Source organism: Chrysochloris asiatica, unplaced genomic scaffold (assembly GCF_000296735.1).
Source record: "Chrysochloris asiatica unplaced genomic scaffold, ChrAsi1.0 scaffold00053, whole genome shotgun sequence".
In the NCBI taxonomy this organism is placed as follows: domain Eukaryota; kingdom Metazoa; phylum Chordata; class Mammalia; order Afrosoricida; family Chrysochloridae; genus Chrysochloris; species Chrysochloris asiatica.
In genome coordinates this window covers 6,243,894-6,253,063 of record NW_006408571.1, presented here as the reverse complement: position 1 = coordinate 6,253,063, position 9,170 = coordinate 6,243,894, and positions in this window count along the sequence as shown.

Here is a 9,170-nt window from a genome sequence, read left to right as displayed (position 1 = left end):
GAATATTGAATATTTAAACATGATGAATAGCATCAGACTATTGTGAGGTATAGTGTCAGTAGACCCTTCAGGTTGGATTGTTATTGTGGTTGTTGTTGTTAAGTGTCATTAAATCAGAACCTACTCATAGTGATACATACCAGAGCGAAACCCTGCCTGGTCCTGTGCCAACCTCACAATCTTTGCTATACTTGAGACCATTGCTGCTGCTACTGTACCAATCCATTTTGCTGGGGGTCTTCCTTTTTTTTTTTTACTTACCCTCCACTTTACCAGGCATGATCTCCTTCTCCAGTAACTGGTCCCTCCTGGTTATATGTTCGAAGTATGAGAGATGAAATATGGCCATCCTGGCTTCTAAGGGGCATTCTGGCTGTACTTCTTCCAACACAGATTTGTTTGTGCTTCTGTACTTTCAATAGTCTCCTCCAACACCATAACTCAAATGTATCAGTTCTTCTGTAGTCTCCTTTATTCATTGTTCGACTTTTACATGCATATGAAACTACTGAAAATATAGCTTGGGTCAAGTGTACTTTAATCCTCAAACTGTTACCTCTGCTCTTGAATACTTTAAAGAGGTCTTGTTCAGATGATTTTCCTAATGCATTACTCATCTGATTTCTTGACTGATGCTTCCATGTGCGTTGATAGTGAATTCAAGCAAAATGAAGTCTTTGACAATTTCCATGTTTTCTCCATTTATCATGATGTTTTCATTATATCCAGTGGAGAGGATTTTTGTTTTATTTACAATGAGGTGTAACCCATATCAAAGGCTGTGGGCTTTGATATTCATCAGTAAATATTTTAAGTCCTCTTCCCTTTCTAGCTAGCAGGGTTGTATCATCTACATATCGTGCGTTGATATTGTCATTGCATAATAGAATTAATATCACAAGCAATTATAAGTTTGCTAAGGATAATTCAAAACTGACTGCAACAGTACACTGGGAGGGAGCTACCAGAGGTTCAAACTGGATTCAGAAGAAGAGTGGAAAGAAGGATATATGAATCTTGGCTAAAAGCAAAGAACACCATAAACATGTTTTCCTGTGCTTCACTGACTATACAAAGGTTTTTTATTGTAAAGATTATGATAAACTATGTACAACATTGCAGAGAATGAGTGTTCCAGAACAACTTAATTATGCTCCCGCGGAACTTGTCCATAGACCAAGAGGCAATCATTGGAACAAAATGAGGGGACACTGAATAGTTTGAAACCAGGAAAAGTATGTGCCAGGATTGTATTCTTTTACCAAATTTATTCAATCTGTATGCTGAGCAAATAATGTGAGAAGGTGGACTTTAAGAAGAAGTATGTGGCATCAGAATTGGAAGAAGATTCATTAAAAATCAGTAATAGACATATGATAATAACCATACTTGCTGAAAGTGAAGATGACTTAAAATATTTATTGATGGAGACCAAGATCACAATCTCCAATACAGATTTCATCTCAACATAAAGAAAACATGATTCCTCAAACCTGAACCAATAAAAAAATAATGATAAATGGAGAAAACATTTAATTTGCCAAAGACTTCATTTTGCTTGTATCCAGTATCAATGGTCAGGGAAACAACCATCAAAGGATCGAATGAGCATATTGCATTAAGAAAATCTGCTGCACAAGACCTCTCTAAAGTGTTCAAGAGCAAATACATCATATACATTTAAGTACTAAGGTGTGTCTGACCCAAACCATGGTTTTCAATATATCATATGATTGTGAAAGTTGGACAATGAATAAAGAAGAGAGTACAAGAATTGGTGCATTTGAGTTATGGTGTTAGAGGATAATATTAAAAATACTGTGGACTGGTAGAAGATCAAACAAAATTTATGTTGGAAAGAGTACAACTAGAATTCTCCATGGAATCATGGATGGTGAGACTTCATTTCCTGTACTTCAGACATATTTATCAGTAGAGACGTGTCTCTGTAGAAGGACATTGTGCTTGGTAAAGTGAAGGGCAATGAAAAAGAGGAAGTCCCTTAATGAGATGGATTGGCATAATGGCAGTAGCAATGACTCAAGCTTAACAGTGATTGTGAGGAGGGTGCTAGACCAGGCAGTGCTTCTTCTGTTGTCCATAAGGTCACTTGGAGTTGAAACCTACTCAATGGCACCTAACAATATTAAAAAGAAACCTATGCTAACCACAAATAAGCATTTATCTATACACACTAGCACTTGCGTAACTATATACTATATGCAACCCTAATCGGAGCCCTGGTAGCACAGTGGATTATGAGTTTAGCTGGTAACTGGGTGGCCATCAGTTAAAATTTACCAATCACTTAATGGGAGAAAGCTGCCACTTTTTGCTCCCATAAAGAGTTAGTCTAAGAAACTTTATACAAGGCTATTATGAGTTGGAACCTACTCGATGGTACACAATCACCATCAACAACCATCACATACCCTAGCTTATATATTTCATGTAAGTTGTTTCCTACTATTTTTTTCTGTGTGTTATTATTTTGTTGCTATTGTTGAGAATACACACAGCAAAACACACCAACTTAAGAGTTTCTACATGTCAAGTCTTGTAATTGTGACAACATTTTCACCCTCTGTTTCTGAGTTGTTCCGCAATCATTAGCATAAACACTGCCCTCTATGTTCCTGTCTAATCTTTCATGTTGGAGTTGCTGTTAGTTTGATCCCATGTAGATAGCTCTTAAAATAGCATAATTGTCAAGATGGATCTTTTTTACTAGCTTAGTTAATTACTGAATGGATTTCAGAAGACTTCAGGGGATATTTTTTATATAAAGTAATGATCAAATTTTTAAGACAATTTTAGTGAGAAGGAATCAGAGTACACAATCTGAATTAATCCGGTGCATTATCCGTGTTCATATTTGAAAGGTTTTCTATAATTATTTCTTAAATGTGGATGTATACTTAATAATAAGATGTGATACATTTGAAGTATTATATTGTTGTTCCTTAGTGTCATGGAGTCAGTTCTAATTCATAGCAACCCTGTACAGGGTTTCTAATGAGCAGCTGGTGGATTTGAACCATTTACCTGACATTTCAAACTGTAGGATAAGTGGTCCAGTATCCTATAGCACTGCACAAGGTATCCTACTATAATATTACTGTAATTGTTGTTAAGTGGAGTGGCGTCAATTCTGTCTCTTAGTGACCCTCTATAGCATTGCAGTTACTAGTCCAGTATTTTTCCTATAGCACCACACCAGGACTCTATAGTATTTTACTGTTGTTGTTGTTAAGTGCTTTTGAGTTAGTTCTTACTTATAGTGACTTTGTGTAGGTTTTCCAAGGAGCAGCTAGTGGATTTGAACTGTCTACCTTGTGGTTAGTAGTTCAGTATTTATCTTACCTTACCACTTACAAAATAAAGTGAATCAGGCACACTTTAATCCTCAGACTGATATCTTTGCTCTTGAACACTTTAGAGAGGTCTTGTGCAGCAGATTTACCTAATGCAATATATCAGCTGATTTCTTTACTGCTATTTTCATGAGTGTGTATGTTATGTTGTATGATGGTGATAACTAGATATGTAAATGCAGTAAATATATTACATGGTCCCCAAGAACAGGACATATTTTTTTTCCTCATTTCTTTATGTTGAGTAGAAATCTGAATAATAAGTAAAACAGAAGTATAATGTCAATCTAAATTCACGTTGGCAATCAGGATCAATCAAATCACCCAATACAGTAACTCCTTTCATTGCCTGTTGGGCCAGAGGCTTGAGCAGCCTAAAGTGGCCAGGAGGCATTCTTAATTTCTAATTCAATGGAATCAGAGCTGTGTCTCCAGGTGGGTGTATTCATTCCTCTAGTATTAAAAGGTCCAGACCTAAAGGGCATAAGGTCACAGGGACAGAAAGCAAAACTTTTGGGTCACTAGGAGAAATAGTAAGTAGTGCCACTCTCATTTTCATCCCTTGGTTCCTGTGTCTGTGAATCCTGGCTTTTGGAGAGAAAGCGCCACATATTGGACTCTGATTTAGAGCATATGTAGTCTCCTAGAGAACACTGCTCCAAACCTGCAAGGTATTGCCAACTAACTGGCTGGCACCATAATTGTGTCTTTAAAAGGCACACAAGTAAGCTGTTTCAGGATGATGAACAAGACCAGTGAATTCCGTGAGCATGGGCCCATTTTCCCTCTTCATTTGCTGTGAAGTATATGGGTTTAGACCATATACAGCTTCCTGGAGAATATTTTTCTACTCCTGAAAGGTATTGCCACCTAGCTGGCACTGTAATTGTCTTTTGAAGGCTTTTTCATCATTTGTTCCAGCCAGCTGCTTCAGGATGATGAGGAGCAAGACCAGTGAATTTTATGAACATGGGTTTGTTGCCCAACATCATTTGCTGTGAAGTGGGTCCCACGATCTAAGGTGATGCTGTGAGAGATACCACGGTGGTGGATACATTTTTGCAGAAACACTGCATGCCGAGAAGGCAAATTCATATCCAGAGTAAGAGTCTATCCCAGTAAGAATAAAACACTGCCCTTTCCATGATGAAAGTGGTCCATGTAATCAGCCTGCCACTAGGTTGCTGGCTAATCTTCTCAAGGAATGGCCCATAGCGCAGACTCAGTGTTGTTCTCTGCTCCTGGCACACTGAGCACTCAACAGAGGCTGTAGCCAAGTAAGCCTTGGGGGAGTGGATGCCCATATACAATCTCCCTCCCTGCCACTATGGCCACTTTGTTCATGTCTATTAGGTAATGACAAGTGTGGCTGAAAAAAGAGTAAAATTAGTTTCCACAGAATGTGTCATCCTGCCCACTTGATTGTTAAAATCCTCCTTTGCTGAGGCAACTCTTTGGTGCAAATTCACATGAGATGCAAATTCCTCTTCCTCACATCTCCTTGTCACCAATTTTCAAACATTTTCTTTTCAAGGCCTTGACCACCTAGTGAAACCATTAGACACAAACCATGAATCAGTATACAGTCGCACATCTAACCATTTCTCCCTCCATGCAAAATGAACAAAGAAATGCGCTACTCAAAGTTCTACCCATTGGGAGAATTGTCCTTCACCACTCCCCTTCTGGGAAATTCCATAAAGACATTGTAATATTGCTGCTGGCCACTTTTGAGAGGCGCCTGCATATCAAGCAGAAGCAACTATCAACCAAGCATGAGTTTTCTCATCTTCAGTCAACTGATCATAAGGAACTCCCCATGAGGCCACAGACATAGACTGGGAGAGCAAAGACAATGTGATAGGAGTGGAAACATCATCATTTGGGCCACTTACTCATGCAACTTACTTGTGTCTTCAGGTCCTTCTTGAGCCTGGTCTCCTATATACCACTTTCATTTAATGACAGAGTGCTGCTGTGTACATCCAACTTTATGAGTCTGTTGGTCAGATGACGTCCAATTCATAATGGGTAGTTCAGGGCACATTGTGGTGGCCCATGGGTAGACCTTCAGTCTCTTCTAAGTCCCGGAAAAAGGCCAAAAGCCATTTCTCAAAAGGAAAGTACTTATCTGCAGATAATGCCAAGACTTTGCTCAAACTTCTAATGGTCTTCTCTGTGATTCACCAATAAGGGCTTGCCAAAGTCTCCAAACTGCATCTCTGTCTACCACTGCCACTCTAAACACTATTGAGTAAGCTGGATCATAGAATCCCAATAGAAGAGCAGCTTATATGGCAATCTGAACCTGTTGCAGACCCATCTCTTTTTCTGGGCCAGGCTCAGGATTAGTTTTATGAGTCATTTGATAAACAGTCCAGAATAGCATACCTAAATGAGGAATATGTTTCCTCCAAATTCTGAAGAGGCCCACTATAAGGTTGTCTCTATATTAGTAGTGGGAGGGGTCAGATGGAACAACTTATCCTTCACTTTAGTTGTTGTTGTTGTTAAGTGCCATCAAGTCAGTTCTGACCCATAATGACCCTGTACAGGGTGTCCGAGGTTGTAAATCTTTACGTGAACAGAAAGCCTCATCTTTCTCCCACAAAGCAGTTGGTAGTTTCGAACTGCTGACCTTAAGATTCACAGCCCGATTCATAACCACTACACTACCAGAGCTCCTTTAGTAGGACTATCTTAACATGGCCCACACCACTGAACCCCTAGAAATATCACTGAGGTAGAGGTGCCTGATTTTTTGTTGAGAGCTGTAGGATACGACCTGAACCACAAGGTTGGTTTGAATCACAAGGACAGTAGTTCAAACTCTCTAGCTGCCCCTTGAAAACCCTAAAACAGGGTCGCTGTGAGTCAGAACTGACTCAAAGACACACAACAACATCAATAACACTTAGAAGTTTCACTACAGTCTAGAATAATAGATACTTTTTTCTTACTAGCTCTGTTCAGTAAAATATCGTCAATGTAACAGACCAATGTGATGTCTTAGGGCAGGCAAAGGTGATTAAAGTCTCTGTAGACTAAATTTTGCTTACATCTCAAGACATATTGCTTGAGATGTACTTCTGAGGTAGGACAGGAAATATGTATTGTTGATCTTTCCAGAAGAAACAAACTGTGATCCTTTGAAACTGGAATTAAGACACATTGTTTGGATCAACAGCTTGATACTAGGTACCAGGAGAGGAATTAATCTCCTCAAGCAATGAAACAACATCTGGAACAGCAGCTGCATTGTAGTCACCACCTGGTTAAGTTTATGATAATCCACTCTCATTATTCAAGATCCACCTGTTTTTTGTTTTTGTTTTTGTTTTTTGCACAGGTCACATAGACAAATTAAATGGAGCTATGGTAGGAATCACCATCCCTACATCCTTCAAGTCATTGATTGTAGCACTAATCTCTGCAATCTCCCTAGGAATACAGCATTGCTTTTTTTTTTTTTTTTTTTAAAGTTCTTATTGTAAATTGAGTGAAAGTTTACAGGGCAGATCATCAGCTTTACATTCAACAAATCATGCACTTTGTTTCATTACAATGATTATAATCCCCTCCATGCACCATTGCTTTTGATTTATTATTTTTATAGTTAGAGACAATTCTAATGGCTGTCACTTGACTTTTCCAACAATAATAGCCCTTACTCCACAATTCAATGGCCCAATGTGGGGACCACTGTTTGTCTATGGCTGAGTATGTCTATTCTGAGTATGTCTATTCTGGAACTGAGGAAGTCAGTATAGAAAGAGTTTTTGGACCCACTCGACTCACAGTATGACAGACATTAGTCAAGATTCCATTAATAACTTTATCACCATAAGCCCCCACTCTGACTGTTGGGCCACATTGACGTTTTGTGTCTCATGGAATTAGTGTCAATTCAGAAACAGTGTCTAGTTATATTCAAAAAGTTTGATTATTCCCTTTTCTCCAATGAGTAATCACTCTTGTAAAAGCCTGGAGATCACTTTGGCAAATCTAGAAGAAACACTAAGTGCTGACAGTGTAGTGGGGTCATTCCTCAAATGAACTCTGCCATCCCTTCATTCAAGGAGCTGGGGGTCTGTAAAGTGAATCATGTTTGGGAATGGATTGAGAGGCTGTGATTCTGTTCTTATGATTCAAGTTAGATTGCTGTTGACTTAACCTAGAATCCTTCTTCTTATACAGATCAAATAAACATTTAGTAGGTTACCATCTATTTTTCTCCTAGGAACACCATGCCTAAGTAGCCAGTGCCATAAGTCCACAGGTGTCAGACTCTTCTTATTACTACTTTAATTCTTCTGACCATTAGGGTAACCACACCTATCTTGTCTTTGTTGATTAAGTACTGCCTCTTGACCCCTACCACCACAAGGGCCAATCAGACCCATTGTAGTAAGGAGTCTTAATTCAATTAGAGCGGTTCCCACTGTCAAATCTGGCTTATATAAAATAGAATCATATCAATATTCAAGGAGGATGGGGCTCCCTTCACAAATTTGTTCCTCACTGTTGTGGTAAAAGCTGTTTTCCCGGGACACTCCATGTGTGGGTTTATGGGTCTATATCCTTAACAAACCACTGTAACATGCCAGTTTCCTGAAGTATTTGGATTCCTTTCTCTACAAAATACCAAGGCAGGTCTGGTTCTTCAAGTTGATGTATTGTAGGCCACCTCACAAGCCATGCTTCAGTGAACCAACCAAATAAACGATTAGACCCTCTCTTAACCTCTCTTGCTGAAACATTGAATGAAAAACTGTGTTTAGTGGACCCATTTCAATAAAGTCAGACTGATCCAACCTTATGTCCCTTGTACCATTATTCCACACCCTTAAAGGCTATTCTCACACATATTCCTCAGGTTTATGTTTGTACATATTAGAAAACTCAAGCAGTTCTTTTGCAGTGCAGCACACTTCTTCCTGAGTCACAATTTATACTTTATCTGCTGGAGCTCACTAGGATGTATATCTAGGTATATGTCTAGATTACAAGGAGATCCCATAGCATAGTAGGCTACACACTGGGCTGATAACTGCAAGGTCAACAATTTGTATCTACCAGTCACTGCTCGGCAGAAAGATGTTGCTTCTGCTCCTGTTTAGATTCACAGCATCAGGAACCCTATACAGGGTCACTTTGAGTCTGAATCAATTAGACAACACACAACCACTACCAGCAACAGGTCTAGAAGCAATGATTGGTGGGGGTATTTTCTGGGAACATTCAGCAATGTCTTACAAGACATTTACCTTAGACAATGCCCCGACAATGCCTTTAGGCAACATCTCAGCAAGCACAGTTGGGTTCATCTCATTTAGTATGGTTAGACGGGATAATGGTTTTACTGATAATAGGTCAGCAGACAAAAATGGAGTACTTCTCTTCAGGTGATAGAGGTGGTGCTGTTGGCAAAAATTATTTGACAGCATTTAGAAGCTCAGTGTCCCAAGCTTCCTGATTATCTCCCCATATGTCCCCATCCCATGTTTCAGGATCCCATATCTTCCCAATCAATGCCCTTACTTTAACATCAGACACCATTCTAGATTGGGAATTCAGTTGGCGTGGTAACTCAATCACTCTTTTGGTTTAATTCCCATCAATATCAGCTCTGTTACTACAAGAAATAAGACGCTCTTTTAGGTTACAAGTGGAAATTTTGAGAACTTTTATATGTCGTTTGAGCTGTTAATTCCAAAGCCCTGAACTGGTCTCCTTCTTTTACCATGTGATCTATTGTCAATAGAACCAACCAACCAGCTTCCCTATACTTCTTAT